Genomic DNA, 19,827 nt, shown 5'->3' on the forward strand with positions numbered 1-19,827 from the left:
GTGAGTATGTATCGAAGAAATCGTACCCTTCCTTTTGTTTAAAGCCTTTGACTTCCAGTCGAGCTTTATACTTGTCCACTGTTCCATCGGCCTTAAACTTTCTTTTAAGGACCCATTTGCATCCTAAAGGTTTAGCACCTTCAGGTAGATCAACCAACACCCACGTGTGGTTTAGCAAAATTGACTCAATTTCGCTTTGAACAGCTTCTTTCCAATGCAACCCGTCTGGGCCAGCAAAGGCTACTTTTATCGATGTTGGTTCTTCATCCAACATGAATGCAATGTAGTCAGGACCAAATGTCTTTGGTGTTCTGACCCTGCTACCACGTCTTGGTACCGCATCGTTTGGATCAGGCCTTGTTCGCTTGCGCGATTCTGGCTCTTCATCCGCTGATTTAGAACTAGTGGTTCATCCTCAATTCTCGTCTCAGAATTGGGTACAATATTTTCCTTGTCTTTGCGAGGAAATATGTTTTCAAGAAATACGGCATTTCTTGACTCGATTGTTGTTCCCACGGTCACAGTCGGTATTTCAGACTTGTGGACAACAAATCGATATGCACTACTATTAAGTGCATACCCAATGAAGATGCAGTCAACCGTTTTAGGACCGATTGTAACTTCTTTGGGCGGGGGAACCATCACCTTAGCCAAACACCCCCACACTTTGAGGTATTTGTAGGATGACTTCCTTCCCATCCACAACTCATAAGGAGTAACGTCCTTACCTTTGAGTGGGATTTTGTTTAGGATGTAGTTGGCTGTCAAAACAGCTTCCCCCCACATGTTCTGGGGCATCCCCGAACTGATCAGTAACGCATTCATCATCTCTTTGAGAGTTCGATTCTTGCGTTCTGCAACACCATTAGATTGTGGTGAATATGGTGCAGTCGTTTGGTGAATTATACCACTTACGTTGCATAATTCCTCAAACGAGGCTACGTATTCACATCCTCTATCACTTCGAATCATTTTGATTTTACATCAAAGTTGATTCTCGACTTCGTTCTTATAATTTTTGAACGCTTCTATTGCTTCATCTTTACTTCTTAAAAGATAGACATAACAATATCTTGTGCAATCATCTATGAATGTGATAAAGTATTTTTTACCACCTCTCGTTTACACCAATTTTAAGTCACATACGTCCGTGTGAATTAAATCAAGGGGTTTCGTGTTCTGTTCAACCGAATGAAACGGTAGCTTAGTCATTTTTGCCTCAAGACAAGTTTCACATTTGTTTTGAGTTTCTACTTCATTTGCCTTTAGTAAATCTAAACTTACTAATCTTTTAATGGCATTTTGATTTACATGTCCCAATCTATTGTGCCACAAGTTAGAACACTCAGCCAAGTAAGAAGAAGTAGATGCATTCTTATTATTAGCCAACGGCTTAGGGACATGGCGTACAGCTACACTAAGCTTGAAAAGTCCGTCGGTTACAAAACCTTTTCCGAGTGACTTCCCAAACGTGTACAAAGAAAACCTATCAGATTCAAATACAAGTTTAAACCCCTTATTCACTAGTATTGATCCTGACACTAGGTTCTTCCGGATGTTCGGGACGTGCAGCACATCCTTCAAAGTGATGGTGACGCCGGACGTCATCATAAGAATCACGTCTCCAATGCCGAGGACTTGAGACGAGGCTTGATTCCCCATATTGATCTTCCTCCCTTCAACAGCGGTGTAGGAGGCAAACTTGCTCTTATCGGCACAAACGTGGGCAGTAGCTCCAGTGTCGATATACCAGCCACCTTTGTTATCAACAAGGTTGACTTCATCCGTGACCACAGCAACAAGGTCACTTTCATCCCAGTCCTTGAATTCTTTTTCAACAACGTGGGCAGCCGGCTTCTTCTTCGGCTTGCGGCAGTCCTTGGAAAAGTGGCCAGGTTTGCCACAATTGTAGCAATTGCCTTCAACCTTCCTTGCAAGTTGCTTCTTCTTGCCCTTGTCCTTTGCAATTGGACGGGAGCGTTTGTTGGAGGGACCGCCTCGCTCCAACAGATTGGCCTTTGCAACAGGTGGGCCATGGCCCTTAGCCAAACCATCGCGTTTGCGCTCGTCTGACTCGATGCGCAACTTCACGATCAAGTCTTCAAGATTCATCTCTTTTCGCTTGTGCTTAAGGTAGCTCTTGAAGTCCTTCCAGCCGGGTGGAAGTTTTTCAATGACCGTGCCCGCCGTGAAAGCTTCAGGCAGGGCCATTCCCTCGGCGGCGAGGTCGTGGATGATGAGCTGGAACTCTTGCACTTGGTCCATGATTGGTCAGAAGTCGACCATTTTGTAGTCCAAGTACTTATTAGCTATTACAAATTTCTTAGTACCCGCATCATCACTACAGTACTTCTTATCTAGCATTTCCCACACTTGTTTTGATGTGGGAATAGTACAATACACGTTATAGAGACTATCATCTAAAGCACTTAAAATAAAGTTGTAACATCCCGAATTATAGGCACCAATAAAAGGTTTGGATATGTGGTGAGGAATAGTAGTTAAGTTAAACCGTAAGGTATAAATTTGATACGAAATGCCGATTAGTCAATTTTCGGCAATTTCTTTTGTCCGTGTAAAATCATAAATCGAAGCTAAGGGGTAATAATTTTATAAATTACAAATTATGGCCTAGAATAATTGTTGATAATGTGATGAATTGTTTTGGGCCATTTGAAGGTAATTAAAAAAATTTCTATCGCCGATAATTTCAGTTTTTAACGAAAACGCTCGGCGAAACTTTTGAAGATATAGACAGGAATAATTTTGCCTTAAACTAGAATTTAAATGCTAAATGATGATATAAAGAGTTCCTAAATGTGATATCATATGATAGGGCAATAAAATGTTACAAGATAATTAATTTATTTAAAAACTAACTAAATAATTGAATAATGATTAGAATTCTCTAGAGAATTCTTTTGTCTATCATCAACTCCAAACCCCCCCTCATTTCAGCCACAAGCACGTCCTCCCCCTCTTCATAGAAGACCAAAAGCTTAAGCTTTTTAATTTCCAAATATTTGTCATTTAATCGGTAAATCGATCGGGTAATCTTGTATCCGCCAGCAAATCGAGGTAGCCCTTTCTTCCTATTCTATTTTTATACCTTGAACTTGAGTATATGTTGATGTTGAAGGGCTGAAATTTCATTCACTCGGGGGTAGGAAATCTAACCGATTAAATTTCGATATATTGACGTTTACGCGATCATAGGCCTTCATTTGTCGTTGTTTGATATTGAATTAGAAGTTTGATTACATGGATGTGAATTTGGATGAATATTGAACAGGGGGGGAGCTGAATTGATGATATTTGATGTGGAATGGTTGGGTTTGAGATAAAAGCTTGAGAAGAATCAAACTCTCTAATCTGCCGCCTCCTAGTTTGAATTATTAAGCATTTTAAGAAAGGTTAAAAATTTTGTTTAACAGTTTTAAAAATAACTATATTTAGTCTTGAGGTCCCCTGAATTTTATGGAGAATTTAGGAGTTCAGTTACTGCACGTATAAATTGTTAAGACAATACCGCCGGAAACTGTCAAAATTGTGGTAAACTGCCATATTTTAGTATGTTCTATCCGAATTATTCAGGGCATTTAAGGTCAATGAAAACTTGATTTCATAATTTCTAAATTAACTATAAGGTGTCTCGTTGTTCTCTGAATTTTGTGACTAATTAAAGAGTACAAATACTATTTATAAAAATTGTGTAGAAAATGTTGCCAGAAACTGTTCGATTTTGTTAGTCTCTGGTAAAAGGAGAATATCTCTCAAACCATTAGAAATTTTTGAATGAATCTTGCTGGATTATAAACTATACTTCTTTGGGCATTTAAAAATATTAGGTCAAGCCTCTAAATCCTTCCGAATGAATATAGAATTTTTATGACGAATCAGTCCAGTGCAGTTGTATAGTTAGATGATTTAAGTTAATATAGCAAATTAATTTATTTAGATGATTTAATGATGAAAACATGATCATGGGTAAATATGAGTTATTAATTGGTACGCTATTTATATTATGCATAAAGCGAAGGAGCATATAGTGCGTTTTGATCACAAAGGAGTGGATTTAGAGGGTAGAGAAGTATCAAGGTGAAATAGGCTTATGTTCATAAGCCTGCGAGGTAGCGTATCCTCTCTATGGTTTTCGATTCTTTAGGTTGAGATGATGTGTGCTATAATGTGATTATATGTGAGATGTTTAAATAATGTGCTTAAATATGCTTATAATTTAATATGTGGATTATTATGATTCTTATTAATTTTAATATGAATGATCTGTGGAAAAAAAAATGGTACGAATATGAATAAAGACAATGGATATGATATGCAATGAAGTGTAATAAATTATGAAGATCTGAATAATGTGAAATATGTCTGAATAGATTATGAAAAAAAATATCTGAATATATATGAAAAAGAGTGTCTGTGAATTCGATAAGAATGATTATCTGAAGTGATATTTGGAAATGGAATAAATGTGAAAAAGAGATTTGAAAGAAGAATATGAAATAAAACGTCCTGTTTGCTTGGTCATATGTGTTGGGTACAATTGGCATGCCATAGGACAGCAGCGCTGCATTATCTGTGATCACTCGTCTTCTGGATAACCGAAGCGAGGATCGTCTGTTATCTGATGGGCCCCTATCTGATCTGTCTGATCTGCACCCTAATGGGTGGTTTGATTATCTGTCCGCACCCTCATGGGTGGTCTGATTATCTGTCTGCACCCTCATGGGTGGTCTGAATATCTGTCTGCACCCTATGGGTGGTCTGTGCGGAGTCCTCTCGAGGACAAAATCCTTGTCTGCATCTGATTCTGTTTCTGATCTGGTCCGTGTACCCTGCCTGAAACCAAGCAGATATTGGGGGGCTATAAGATAAAATAATATCTGATGATTTCTGAATAAAGGATCTGTAATCTGTAATCTGTGATATATGATAATATAAGATAAAATAATATCTGATGATTTCTGAATAAATGATCTGTAAGCTGTAATCTGTGATATATGATAATATAAGATAAAATAATATCTGATGATTTCTGAATAAATGATCTGTAATCTGTAATCTGTGATATATGATAATATAAGATAAAATAATATCTGATGATTTCTGAATAAATGATCTGTAAGCTGTAATCTGTGATATATGATAATATAAGATAAAATAATATCTGATGATTTCTGAATAAATGATCTGTAATCTGTAATATGTGATATATGATAATATAAGATAAAATAATATCTGATGATTTCTGAATAAATGATCTGTAATATATGATAAGATAAGAAAAAATTAATATCTGATGACTTGTGAATAAAGGATCTGTAATATGTGATATGTGATATGTGATTTGTGAAATATGATATATGATATGATTGTTGATCAGTCCTCACGGAGGAAATGATATTTTATGTTGAACGGTCCCCGCTCGGGGTAATTAACACGGAAGAATAGTATACGAAAATAAATGGTAAAATGAGAAAAATGTGATACGAAATGATATATGATGATATGCGAAATCTGGAGAAACCAAAGCTATAAGATACAATGAAAATGTTGTAGTATAGAAATAAATATATGAATATGTTATCAAGAGACCATAAGAGAAATATGACGAGGATGATATGATGAATATATATGGGTATCTGAACAGGTATGCTTTGGTGTGAAAATTCTGAGAATTTGGAATATATATATTGTAATAATAAGTCAAGATAATAAGGAAATGGCATTAAGAATGAAATCTCTGAAGAGACATGAGTAAGAATATATGGAAAAGTTGTATGACGATAATACAAATAAGTTTGATATAATGTGATTGTAAGTAATTTTGGAAATCTGTGAAATTGAAATGAAAACAAGCAAAAGATTAAAAAGGAAATAATGTAGTTATTATAGTTACTATTGTCTTAGCTGAGAGGGTTGGATTCTGTAGTTTGGATATTGCTACTGGGCTTTCGAGCTCACTCCCCCTCTTTCCCCCCTGCAGGTTAGAGTCGACATTATGTCAGTGGTGTTGCGCAGCTTTGCATCTTTGGCGAGTCACCGGTGGTCAACTTGGTTTAGTAGTCGTGGCATGTTATGTAATAGTTTAATCTTTAACCTTCCGCTGGATAAATGTTAAGTTTTTAAATGTAATAGATTTTAATTATGCTTTTAAGCTAAAAAGAAAAAGGAAAAATTTCAGCACGGGTTTTCGATACTGAAACGTGACATCACTTATTCGGTGGGTTACCTACCGGGTAAGGGGTGTTACAAGTTTTGGTATCAGAGCCTAGGTTTAGGCGGTTCTGGAAAGAAGTGATTCAGTAAAGTGTGTAGAAACATGCCACATAGGTTTAATTGTCTGTTAGTACCAGTGACTCGATGCAGCTGCTTATGTCTAAAGTGGAAAGAAGTTAACAAGGTACGGGACATAGTTTCCCGTGTGACCGAGAAAGATGTTATATGGGACTGGCCACCCCATATAGCTCTAATCTCGGTAGCGTCGGTATGTGTAAAAGATTTAAAAAAAAATTCAGGGAGGATGGGTCTGAAAATGTTGATGAAAAGTATGTCCTAATGAAAGATACTAATAAATATATGCAGATTATGAAAGAGTATAAGTAAAAGAGAAGAAAATGAGTTAAAGGAATGATATGGAAAGAAAGTCAGTTATAGACTAAGTGACCATCATGATATAAAAGTGTAACACGAAAATTCACAAAGGTATGTGGATTGTCTGATATAAGATGGATTAAGAGTCATAAAGTAATATCCTATAATGATAAACAAAAGTATAGAAATATGTGAAAGGAAATGTGTTTGGCAAAATGATAAATATTGATATGAAAACATATGAAACTATAAGGCATTATATGAATAAAACCATAAATGTGCGAATGAGAAAATGCGACGAATAAGAAATAAATGATATGATCTGAACATGTGTGCCCCTATATGGATTACATGTGTACTTCGAATCGGGCAATATGAGATATGACGTGATGTGATGGAAATATGAACTGAATAATCGTGCAAGACAATAAATTATATGATTGGAAATGTGAACTCCGTGAGAATTATGTGTGCGCTCGAATACGAGCTATATAAATGTTAGAACCGAATGATGATTCAGAAATGAAATGGAAAATGGGAATGTATGCTCTAAGCGAGCTGTATAGTATATGATAAGATATGTCTAAAAATATGAGTTTGAAATTGAGCTATATGATATAAAATGGTATTCTGGTTGAAAGTGTTGTCCGTGATCTGTAAATGTGTTAGTTATGGATAAGAATGAGTTTTGAAAATAAATATGGTTGTTGATGAATACTGACTTGATATTTGAATTATGTTGTGATTTGGTGGTTTGATTTGATAATCTGTGATTAACATTGTATCTTGTTGGTTTTGGGGAAGCACTGGTTATAGAGAAAACGCTGCCCAATTTTTGCTAGAAATTGATCAGATAAATTAATACGAAGTTGTGGTAAATAAACTGATAAGTGATAATACATGAAGAGAATGATGTTACATGATGACTTAAGAAAGGAAAAAGGGAAAAGATAAGAAGTGTTGTGAATGATAATAAAGGAAAACGTAATGAAATGATGATATGTGGAAAGTGAAATGCACCCTTCGTCGGCTATAAGTGCCCGAATAGGGACTATGCAATTGGGACTATACAATATATGATGAGTATGTGAATTATACATATGCGTGATGAATATGATATGTGCGCCTCATGTGGACAAAGAAAAGATGCAAATAACATGGAAATTACTATGTAAAGAAATGATAATGTGACAAATGTGCTTGAAATATATTAGAGATAATGATAATATTATTATGTGATCGCAAAATGTGGCTATGTGTTAAGATGTGATTATGTGATTTTGTATGTCATTCTGTGTTTGGTTATGGAAGTGAGGATACGCTATGTAGATGAGGATATAGGATGTCGTGGAATGGCATACGTATATGCGACGCTTATAGGAATGATGTAAACCCGAGGGAATTTCGAGGACGAAATTCCTTTTAGGGGGGATGAGTTGTAACATCCCGAATTATAGGCACCAATAAAAGGTTTGGATATGTGGTGAGGAATAGTAGTTAAGTTAAACCGTAAGGTATAAATTTGATACGAAATGCCGATTAGTCAATTTTCGGCAATTTCTTTTGTCCGTGTAAAATCATAAATCGAAGCTAAGGGGTAATAATTTTATAAATTACAAATTATGGCCTAGAATAATTGTTGATAATGTGAGGAATTGTTTTGGGCCATTTGAAGGTAATTAAAAAAATTTCTATCGCCGATAATTTCAGTTTTTAACGAAAACGCTCGGCGAAACTTTTGAAGATATAGACAGGAATAATTTTGCCTTAAACTAGAATTTAAATGCTAAATGATGATATAAAGAGTTCCTAAATGTGATATCATATGATAGGGCAATAAAATGTTACAAGATAATTAATTTATTTAAAAACTAACTAAATAATTGAATAATGATTAGAATTCTCTAGAGAATTCTTTTGTCTATCATCAACTCCAAACCCCCCCTCATTTCAGCCACAAGCACGTCCTCCCCCTCTTCATAGAAGACCAAAAGCTTAAGCTTTTTAATTTCCAAATATTTGTCATTTAATCGGTAAATCGATCGGGTAATCTTGTATCCGCCAGCAAATCGAGGTAGCCCTTTCTTCCTATTCTATTTTTATACCTTGAACTTGAGTATATGTTGATGTTGAAGGGCTGAAATTTCATTCACTCGGGGGTAGGAAATCTAACCGATTAAATTTCGATATATTGACGTTTACGCGATCATAGGCCTTCATTTGTCGTTGTTTGATATTGAATTAGAAGTTTGATTACATGGATGTGAATTTGGATGAATATTGAACAGGGGGGGAGCTGAATTGATGATATTTGATGTGGAATGGTTGGGTTTGAGATAAAAGCTTGAGAAGAATCAAACTCTCTAATCTGCCGCCTCCTAGTTTGAATTATTAAGCATTTTAAGAAAGGTTAAAAATTTTGTTTAACAGTTTTAAAAATAACTATATTTAGTCTTGAGGTCCCCTGAATTTTATGGAGAATTTAGGAGTTCAGTTACTGCACGTATAAATTGTTAAGACAATACCGCCGGAAACTGTCAAAATTGTGGTAAACTGCCATATTTTAGTATGTTCTATCCGAATTATTCAGGGCATTTAAGGTCAATGAAAACTTGATTTCATAATTTCTAAATTAACTATAAGGTGTCTCGTTGTTCTCTGAATTTTGTGACTAATTAAAGAGTACAAATACTATTTATAAAAATTGTGTAGAAAATGTTGCCAGAAACTGTTCGATTTTGTTAGTCTCTGGTAAAAGGAGAATATCTCTCAAACCATTAGAAATTTTTGAATGAATCTTGCTGGATTATAAACTATACTTCTTTGGGCATTTAAAAATATTAGGTCAAGCCTCTAAATCCTTCCGAATGAATATAGAATTTTTATGACGAATCAGTCCAGTGCAGTTGTATAGTTAGATGATTTAAGTTAATATAGCAAATTAATTTATTTAGATGATTTAATGATGAAAACATGATCATGGGTAAATATGAGTTATTAATTGGTACGCTATTTATATTATGCATAAAGCGAAGGAGCATATAGTGCGTTTTGATCACAAAGGAGTGGATTTAGAGGGTAGAGAAGTATCAAGGTGAAATAGGCTTATGTTCATAAGCCTGCGAGGTAGCGTATCCTCTCTATGGTTTTCGATTCTTTAGGTTGAGATGATGTGTGCTATAATGTGATTATATGTGAGATGTTTAAATAATGTGCTTAAATATGCTTATAATTTAATATGTGGATTATTATGATTCTTATTAATTTTAATATGAATGATCTGTGGAAAAAAAAATGGTACGAATATGAATAAAGACAATGGATATGATATGCAATGAAGTGTAATAAATTATGAAGATCTGAATAATGTGAAATATGTCTGAATAGATTATGAAAAAAAATATCTGAATATATATGAAAAAGAGTGTCTGTGAATTCGATAAGAATGATTATCTGAAGTGATATTTGGAAATGGAATAAATGTGAAAAAGAGATTTGAAAGAAGAATATGAAATAAAACGTCCTGTTTGCTTGGTCATATGTGTTGGGTACAATTGGCATGCCATAGGACAGCAGCGCTGCATTATCTGTGATCACTCGTCTTCTGGATAACCGAAGCGAGGATCGTCTGTTATCTGATGGGCCCCTATCTGATCTGTCTGATCTGCACCCTAATGGGTGGTTTGATTATCTGTCCGCACCCTCATGGGTGGTCTGATTATCTGTCTGCACCCTCATGGGTGGTCTGAATATCTGTCTGCACCCTATGGGTGGTCTGTGCGGAGTCCTCTCGAGGACAAAATCCTTGTCTGCATCTGATTCTGTTTCTGATCTGGTCCGTGTACCCTGCCTGAAACCAAGCAGATATTGGGGGGCTATAAGATAAAATAATATCTGATGATTTCTGAATAAAGGATCTGTAATCTGTAATCTGTGATATATGATAATATAAGATAAAATAATATCTGATGATTTCTGAATAAATGATCTGTAAGCTGTAATCTGTGATATATGATAATATAAGATAAAATAATATCTGATGATTTCTGAATAAATGATCTGTAATCTGTAATCTGTGATATATGATAATATAAGATAAAATAATATCTGATGATTTCTGAATAAATGATCTGTAAGCTGTAATCTGTGATATATGATAATATAAGATAAAATAATATCTGATGATTTCTGAATAAATGATCTGTAATCTGTAATATGTGATATATGATAATATAAGATAAAATAATATCTGATGATTTCTGAATAAATGATCTGTAATATATGATAAGATAAGAAAAAATTAATATCTGATGACTTGTGAATAAAGGATCTGTAATATGTGATATGTGATATGTGATTTGTGAAATATGATATATGATATGATTGTTGATCAGTCCTCACGGAGGAAATGATATTTTATGTTGAACGGTCCCCGCTCGGGGTAATTAACACGGAAGAATAGTATACGAAAATAAATGGTAAAATGAGAAAAATGTGATACGAAATGATATATGATGATATGCGAAATCTGGAGAAACCAAAGCTATAAGATACAATGAAAATGTTGTAGTATAGAAATAAATATATGAATATGTTATCAAGAGACCATAAGAGAAATATGACGAGGATGATATGATGAATATATATGGGTATCTGAACAGGTATGCTTTGGTGTGAAAATTCTGAGAATTTGGAATATATATATTGTAATAATAAGTCAAGATAATAAGGAAATGGCATTAAGAATGAAATCTCTGAAGAGACATGAGTAAGAATATATGGAAAAGTTGTATGACGATAATACAAATAAGTTTGATATAATGTGATTGTAAGTAATTTTGGAAATCTGTGAAATTGAAATGAAAACAAGCAAAAGATTAAAAAGGAAATAATGTAGTTATTATAGTTACTATTCTCTTAGCTGAGAGGGTTGGATTCTGTAGTTTGGATATTGCTACTGGGCTTTCGAGCTCACTCCCCCTCTTTCCCCCCTGCAGGTTAGAGTCGACATTATGTCAGTGGTGTTGCGCAGCTTTGCATCTTTGGCGAGTCACCGGTGGTCAACTTGGTTTAGTAGTCGTGGCATGTTATGTAATAGTTTAATCTTTAACCTTCCGCTGGATAAATGTTAAGTTTTTAAATGTAATAGATTTTAATTATGCTTTTAAGCTAAAAAGAAAAAGGGAAAATTTCAGCACGGGTTTTCGATACTGAAACGTGACATCACTTATTCGGTGGGTTACCTACCGGGTAAGGGGTGTTACAAGTTTTGGTATCAGAGCCTAGGTTTAGGCGGTTCTGGAAAGAAGTGATTCAGTAAAGTGTGTAGAAACATGCCACATAGGTTTAATTGTCTGTTAGTACCAGTGACTCGATGCAGCTGCTTATGTCTAAAGTGGAAAGAAGTTAACAAGGTACGGGACATAGTTTCCCGTGTGACCGAGAAAGATGTTATATGGGACTGGCCACCCCATATAGCTCTAATCTCGGTAGCGTCGGTATGTGTAAAAGATTTAAAAAAAAATTCAGGGAGGATGGGTCTGAAAATGTTGATGAAAAGTATGTCCTAATGAAAGATACTAATAAATATATGCAGATTATGAAAGAGTATAAGTAAAAGAGAAGAAAATGAGTTAAAGGAATGATATGGAAAGAAAGTCAGTTATAGACTAAGTGACCATCATGATATAAAAGTGTAACACGAAAATTCACAAAGGTATGTGGATTGTCTGATATAAGATGGATTAAGAGTCATAAAGTAATATCCTATAATGATAAACAAAAGTATAGAAATATGTGAAAGGAAATGTGTTTGGCAAAATGATAAATATTGATATGAAAACATATGAAACTATAAGGCATTATATGAATAAAACCATAAATGTGCGAATGAGAAAATGCGACGAATAAGAAATAAATGATATGATCTGAACATGTGTGCCCCTATATGGATTACATGTGTACTTCGAATCGGGCAATATGAGATATGACGTGATGTGATGGAAATATGAACTGAATAATCGTGCAAGACAATAAATTATATGATTGGAAATGTGAACTCCGTGAGAATTATGTGTGCGCTCGAATACGAGCTATATAAATGTTAGAACCGAATGATGATTCAGAAATGAAATGGAAAATGGGAATGTATGCTCTAAGCGAGCTGTATAGTATATGATAAGATATGTCTAAAAATATGAGTTTGAAATTGAGCTATATGATATAAAATGGTATTCTGGTTGAAAGTGTTGTCCGTGATCTGTAAATGTGTTAGTTATGGATAAGAATGAGTTTTGAAAATAAATATGGTTGTTGATGAATACTGACTTGATATTTGAATTATGTTGTGATTTGGTGGTTTGATTTGATAATCTGTGATTAACATTGTATCTTGTTGGTTTTGGGGAAGCACTGGTTATAGAGAAAACGCTGCCCAATTTTTGCTAGAAATTGATCAGATAAATTAATACGAAGTTGTGGTAAATAAACTGATAAGTGATAATACATGAAGAGAATGATGTTACATGATGACTTAAGAAAGGAAAAAGGGAAAAGATAAGAAGTGTTGTGAATGATAATAAAGGAAAACGTAATGAAATGATGATATGTGGAAAGTGAAATGCACCCTTCGTCGGCTATAAGTGCCCGAATAGGGACTATGCAATTGGGACTATACAATATATGATGAGTATGTGAATTATACATATGCGTGATGAATATGATATGTGCGCCTCATGTGGACAAAGAAAAGATGCAAATAACATGGAAATTACTATGTAAAGAAATGATAATGTGACAAATGTGCTTGAAATATATTAGAGATAATGATAATATTATTATGTGATCGCAAAATGTGGCTATGTGTTAAGATGTGATTATGTGATTTTGTATGTCATTCTGTGTTTGGTTATGGAAGTGAGGATACGCTATGTAGATGAGGATATAGGATGTCGTGGAATGGCATACGTATATGCGACGCTTATAGGAATGATGTAAACCCGAGGGAATTTCGAGGACGAAATTCCTTTTAGGGGGGATGAGTTGTAACATCCCGAATTATAGGCACCAATAAAAGGTTTGGATATGTGGTGAGGAATAGTAGTTAAGTTAAACCGTAAGGTATAAATTTGATACGAAATGCCGATTAGTCAATTTTCGGCAATTTCTTTTGTCCGTGTAAAATCATAAATCGAAGCTAAGGGGTAATAATTTTATAAATTACAAATTATGGCCTAGAATAATTGTTGATAATGTGAGGAATTGTTTTGGGCCATTTGAAGGTAATTAAAAAAATTTCTATCGCCGATAATTTCAGTTTTTAACGAAAACGATCGGCGAAACTTTTGAAGATATAGACAGGAATAATTTTGCCTTAAACTAGAATTTAAATGCTAAATGATGATATAAAGAGTTCCTAAATGTGATATCATATGATAGGGCAATAAAATGTTACAAGATAATTAATTTATTTAAAAACTAACTAAATAATTAAATAATGATTAGAATTCTCTAGAGAATTCTTTTGTCTATCATCAACTCCAAACCCCCCCTCATTTCAGCCAAAAGCACGTCCTCCCCCTCTCCATGGAAGACCAAAAGCTTAAGCTTTTTAATTTCCAAATATTTGTCATTTAATCGGTAAATCGATCGGGTAATCTTGTATCCGCCAGCAAATCGAGGTAGCCCTTTCTTCCTATTCTATTTTTATACCTTGAACTTGAGTATATGTTGATGTTGAAGGGCTGAAATTTCATTCACTCGGGGGTAGGAAAACTAACCGATTAAATTTCGATATATTGACGTTTACGCGATCATAGGCCTTCATTTGTCGTTGTTTGATATTGAATTAGAAGTTTGATTACATGGATGTGAATTTGGATGAATATTGAACAGGGGGGGAGCTGAATTGATGATATTTGATGTGGAATGGTTGGGTTTGAGATAAAAGCTTGAGAAGAATCAAACTCTCTAATCTGCCGCCTCCTAGTTTGAATTATTAAGCATTTTAAGAAAGGTTAAAACTTTTGTTTAACAATTTTAAAAATAACTATATTTAGTCTTGAGGTCCCCTGAATTTTATGGAGAATTTAGGAGTTCAGTTACTGCATGTATAAATTGTTAAGACAATACCGCCGGAAACTGTCAAAATTGTGGTAAACTGCCATATTTTAGTATGTTCTATCCGAATTATTCAGGGCATTTAAGGTCAATGAAAACTTGATTTCATAATTTCTAAATTAACTATAAGGTGTCTCGTTGTTCTCTGAATTTTGTGACTAATTAAAGAGTACAAATACTATTTATAAAAATTGTGTAGAAAATGTTGCCAGAAACTGTTCGATTTTGTTAGTCTCTGGTAAAAGGAGAATATCTCTCAAACCATTAGAAATTTTTGAATGAATCTTGTTGGATTATAAACTATACTTCTTTGGGCATTTAAAAATATTAGGTCAAGCCTCTAAATCCTTCCGAATGAATATAGAATTTTTATGACGAATCAGTCCAGTGCAGTTGTATAGTTAGATGATTTAAGTTAATATAGCAAATTAATTTATTTAGATGATTTAATGATGAAAACATGATCATGGGTAAATATGAGTTATTAATTGGTACGCTATTTATATCATGCATAAAGCAAAGGAGCATATAGTGCGTTTTGATCACAAAGGAGTGGATTTAGAGGGTAGAGAAGTATCAAGGTGAAATAGGCTTATGTTCATAAGCCTGCGAGGTAGCGTATCCTCTCTATGGTTTTCGATTCTTTAGGTTGAGATGATGTGTGCTATAATGTGATTATATGTGAGATGTTTAAATAATGTGCTTAAATATGCTTATAATTTAATATGTGGATTATTATGATTCTTATTAATTTTAATATGAATGATCTGTGGAAAAAAAAATGGTACGAATATGAATAAAGACAATGGATATGATATGCAATGAAGTGTAATAAATTATGAAGATCTGAATAATGTGAAATATGTCTGAATAGATTATGAAAAAAAATATCTGAATATATATGAAAAAGAGTGTCTGTGAATTCGATAAGAATGATTATCTGAAGTGATATTTGGAAATGGAATAAATGTGAAAAAGAGATTTGAAAGAAGAATATGAAATAAAACGTCGTGTTTGCTTGGTCATATGTGTTGGGTACAATTGGCATGCCATAGGACAGCAGCGCTGCATTATCTGTGATCACTCGTCCTCTGGATAACCGAAGCGAGGATCGTCTGTTATCTGATGGGCCCCTATCTGATCTGTCTGATCTGCACCCTAATGGGTGGTTTGATTATCTGTCCGCACCCTCATGGGTGGTCTGATTATCTGTCTGCACCCTCATGGGTGGTCTGATTATCTGTCTGCACCCTATGGGTGGTCTGTGCGGAGTCCTCTCGAGGACAAAATCCGCGTCTGCATCTGATTCTGTTTCTGATCTGGTCCGTGTACCCTGCCTGAAACCAAGCAGATATTGGGACTATAAGATAAAATAATATCTGATGATTTCTGAATAAAGGATCTGTAATCTGTAATCTGTGATATATGATAATATAAGATAAAATAATATCTGATGATTTCTGAATAAATGATCTGTAATCTGTAATCTGTGATATATGATAATATAAGATAAAATAATATCTGATGATTTCTGAATAAATGATCTGTAATCTGTAATCTGTGATATATGATAATATAAGATAAAATAATATCTGATGATTTCTGAATAAATGATCTGTAAGCTGTAATCTGTGATATATGATAATATAAGATAAAATAATATCTGATGATTTCTGAATAAATGATCTGTAATCTGTAATATGTGATATATGATAATATAAGATAAAATAATATCTGATGATTTCTGAATAAATGATCTGTAATATATGATAAGATAAGAAAAAATTAATATCTGATGACTTGTGAATAAAGGATCTGTAATATGTGATATGTGATATGTGATTTGTGAAATATGATATATGATATGATTGTTGATCAGTCCTCACGGAGGAAATGATATTTTATGTTGAACGGTCCCCGCTCGGGGTAATTAACACGGAAGAATAGTATACGAAAATAAATGGTAAAATGAGAAAAATGTGATACGAAATGATATATGATGATATGCGAAATCTGGAGAAACCAAAGCTATAAGATACAATGAAAATGTTGTAGTATAGAAATAAATATATGAATATGTTATCAAGAGACCATAAGAGAAATATGACGAGGATGATATGATGAATATATATGGGTATCTGAACAGGTATGCTTTGGTGTGAAAATTCTGAGAATTTGGAATATATATATTGTAATAATAAGTCAAGATAATAAGGAAATGGCATTAAGAATGAAATCTCTGAAGAGACATGAGTAAGAATATATGGAAAAGTTGTATGACGATAATACAAATAAGTTTGATATAATGTGATTGTAAGTAATTTTGGAAATCTGTGAAATTGAAATGAAAACAAGCAAAAGATTAAAAAGGAAATAATGTAGTTATTATAGTTACTATTGTCTTAGCTGAGAGGGTTGGATTCTGTAGTTTGGATATTGCTACTAGGCTTTCGAGCTCACTCCCCCTCTTTCCCCCCTGCAGGTTAGAGTCGACATTATGTCAGTGGTGTTGCGCAGCTTTGCATCTTTGGCGAGTCACTGGTGGTCAACTTGGTTTAGTAGTCGTGGCATGTTATGTAATAGTTTAATCTTTAACCTTCCGCTGGATAAATGTTAAGTTTTTAAATGTAATAGATTTTAATTATGCTTTTAAGCTAAAAAGAAAAAGGAAAAATTTCAGCACGGGTTTTCGATACTGAAACGTGACATCACTTATTCGGTGGGTTACCTACCGGGTAAGGGGTGTTACAAAAGTTTTTACAAAGATAGTCTCCTTTGCGCAAAACGTCATACTCGACGTACATCTCGACACGTGCCTCATCCTCGCTTGGCGGGGTTGGCTCATTCTCCTTGAGGAAGTTAACGACGCCCAACGTTGTTAGGTAGAACAACATTTTCTGTTGCCATCTCTTGAAGTCCGTTCCAGTGAACTTCGACGGCTTCTCAGCGGGTGGCATCTTCCTTGGTGCCATTGGTGCCGAGCTTGTCCCATGGAATGGACCAAATCCGTTGCCCCCGTAGTAGCTAACAATTGGTTAAGGCACAGTACCCCCCACAGTTGTGTGGAGCATGGAGGCCCCCGCATTTGTGCCGACCCCGAAGGATCCAGCTCCCGTGCCGACCCCGATGGATCCAGCACCCGTGTCGACCCCGATGGATCCAGCACCCGTGCCGACCCCGAAGGGTCCAGCACCTGTGCCGACCCCGAAGGGTCCAACACCCGTGCTGCCCCCGAAGGAGCTAGCACCCGTGCCGACCCCGAAGGGTCCAGCACCCGTGCCGACCCCGGAGGGTCCAGCACCCGTGCCGTGCCCGAAGGCCCCGACACTTGACCCAATGAAGGATCCAATGGAACCACTGAAAGTGGAACCGACCCACTCGAGGTGAATCCAGAAACCGCCCCAAATGGGTTGTCAAACACCTAAGGGGCTGTTGATGAAGAGGTTGAGAAGCCAGGAGTCGGAATCATCGTTATGTCCGACGACGTGTTGACGGGAGCGACGGGGGACACGGTGGATGGAACGGTGGCAGCGGCGGTAGACGGGTCAGTCGACATCTCCAAGCAAAGATGTTGATTTCAGTTTAGTTGGTGTGTGTAAAGTCCTTTAGTGGCAAGAATATCTCGTCTTGCGATTGTTGTCGAAATGAGATACAAGTCTTGCCGGGTGAAAATTACAATGAAAATAAACAAAGGAAAATTACACGGAAAAAACTGAAACAATTACACGGGAAAATATCTGTGGAAAGCGGTAAGCCGAGTCGAGGAGTCCTCTTTCCGCAAGACGAGATACACCCCGGTAGCGCTCTCGGTTTGGCGTGTCGTCCCTAATGATAAAACGGCTTCGTCTCTGAAGTAGCAGCACCGCTAGCAACAGAGCTCCGGCGAACGGGAGTAAGGCGGGGGCAGAGCTTCGACGGGAAGATATGCAGAGAGGGAGAGAGCGTGTATGCAGGAATGCTTGTGTATTCTATGTCTAGAATGCAATGGATGCATGCATATTTATAGGCCAAGTCCACCTGCAGGGCATTGATGGAGTCAACAGCCATTATGTGTGCCATGATAGCTTGACCGTAACCGCCGGGGGTTATTGACTGGTGCACTAGCCAGTGGGAGCTGAAGAGACACGACGCACCTGGACATGCTACACGACGGGATACACCATGGACCGTCGGGGTCCATCGGGGACCTTTTGTCTCCCGTTGTGAGTCGGGGTCCAGCGGGGACCTTTTGTCTCCCGTCATGCGTCGGGGTCCAGCGGGAACCTTTTGTCTCCCGTCATGCGTCGGGGTCCAGCGGGACCATGACGTGGACCAGACCCGTCAGGGATAGCGTGGAGTTTGGGGTGGTCTAAAAAGAACAAGCGGGGCTCGAACCACGCTCAACGACCAGCTCCAAAGAACAGCCCAAAGACCACCCAAAGACCAATTGCCAAGATACCCGGCACCCGGTGCACGGGGCACGGGACACGGGTCACAGATCACGGTGCGCGGCTCGCGGCTCGCGGGCGGCGGCGCGCGCGCGTGTGGGCTCTGTCACCCGTCTTATTCCACGATAATTATTACACATAATAATGCATCTGATTAAATACTTCATCAAAGAAGTCTATCATCCCCGATGTGGGATAATTAACACTTAGTTAATTAATCCATTAGTCTTTTCACATAGTTCATTTCTAGCTTTATTGTGACCAACTTTAATATATTATTTCTCACTCACTGGGAATCGGATTTGAGAAAATGAATATACTACGGTCATCTACTCGGAACGTAGATCGACGTTATTGCATTTAATTTCACAAAATTAAATGACTTGTAATATTTATTATAAGTCAAAAATCATTTGACCAAGCATGATTCCAACAGTGCCACCAGGTGTGCCACTTCATCGGGATGCCCGAGTGCGGCGTCGTGCTGGCGCACTGCGCCGCGTACCTTGCGCTCGCGCCGAAGTCGGTGGTTGTGTACCGCGCGTTCGGAGCGGCGCAGAAGGCGGTGAGGGACTCCGCGGGGAAGAACGAGAGGGTGCCGATGCATCTGAGGAACGCACCAACGAAGCTGATGAAGGAGCTCAGGTACGAGGCGGGGCGGCATCTCACACGT

The 19,827-nt window shown here is 36.4% G+C and overlaps 1 long non-coding RNA gene across 2 annotated transcripts; it reads left to right on the forward strand.

Moving 5' to 3' along the window:
* The first annotated feature begins 2,721 nt into the window (after positions 1 to 2,721).
* Positions 2,722 to 17,409, forward strand: LOC121752197. 2 transcript variants are annotated; one of them, XR_006040277.1, is made up of 7 exons: positions 2,722 to 3,078; positions 4,035 to 4,130; positions 6,002 to 8,683; positions 9,640 to 9,735; positions 11,607 to 14,288; positions 15,245 to 15,340; positions 17,210 to 17,409. It is a non-coding gene; the product is annotated as an uncharacterized LOC121752197 (long non-coding RNA). The 2 variants fall into 2 exon arrangements; XR_006040276.1 differs by having other exon boundaries at positions 15,250 to 15,340.
* Positions 17,410 to 19,827: the final 2,418 nt, after the last annotated feature.

The sequence above is a fragment of the Salvia splendens genome, chromosome 10, assembly GCF_004379255.2.
Source record: "Salvia splendens isolate huo1 chromosome 10, SspV2, whole genome shotgun sequence".
NCBI classification, from domain to species: domain Eukaryota; kingdom Viridiplantae; phylum Streptophyta; class Magnoliopsida; order Lamiales; family Lamiaceae; genus Salvia; species Salvia splendens.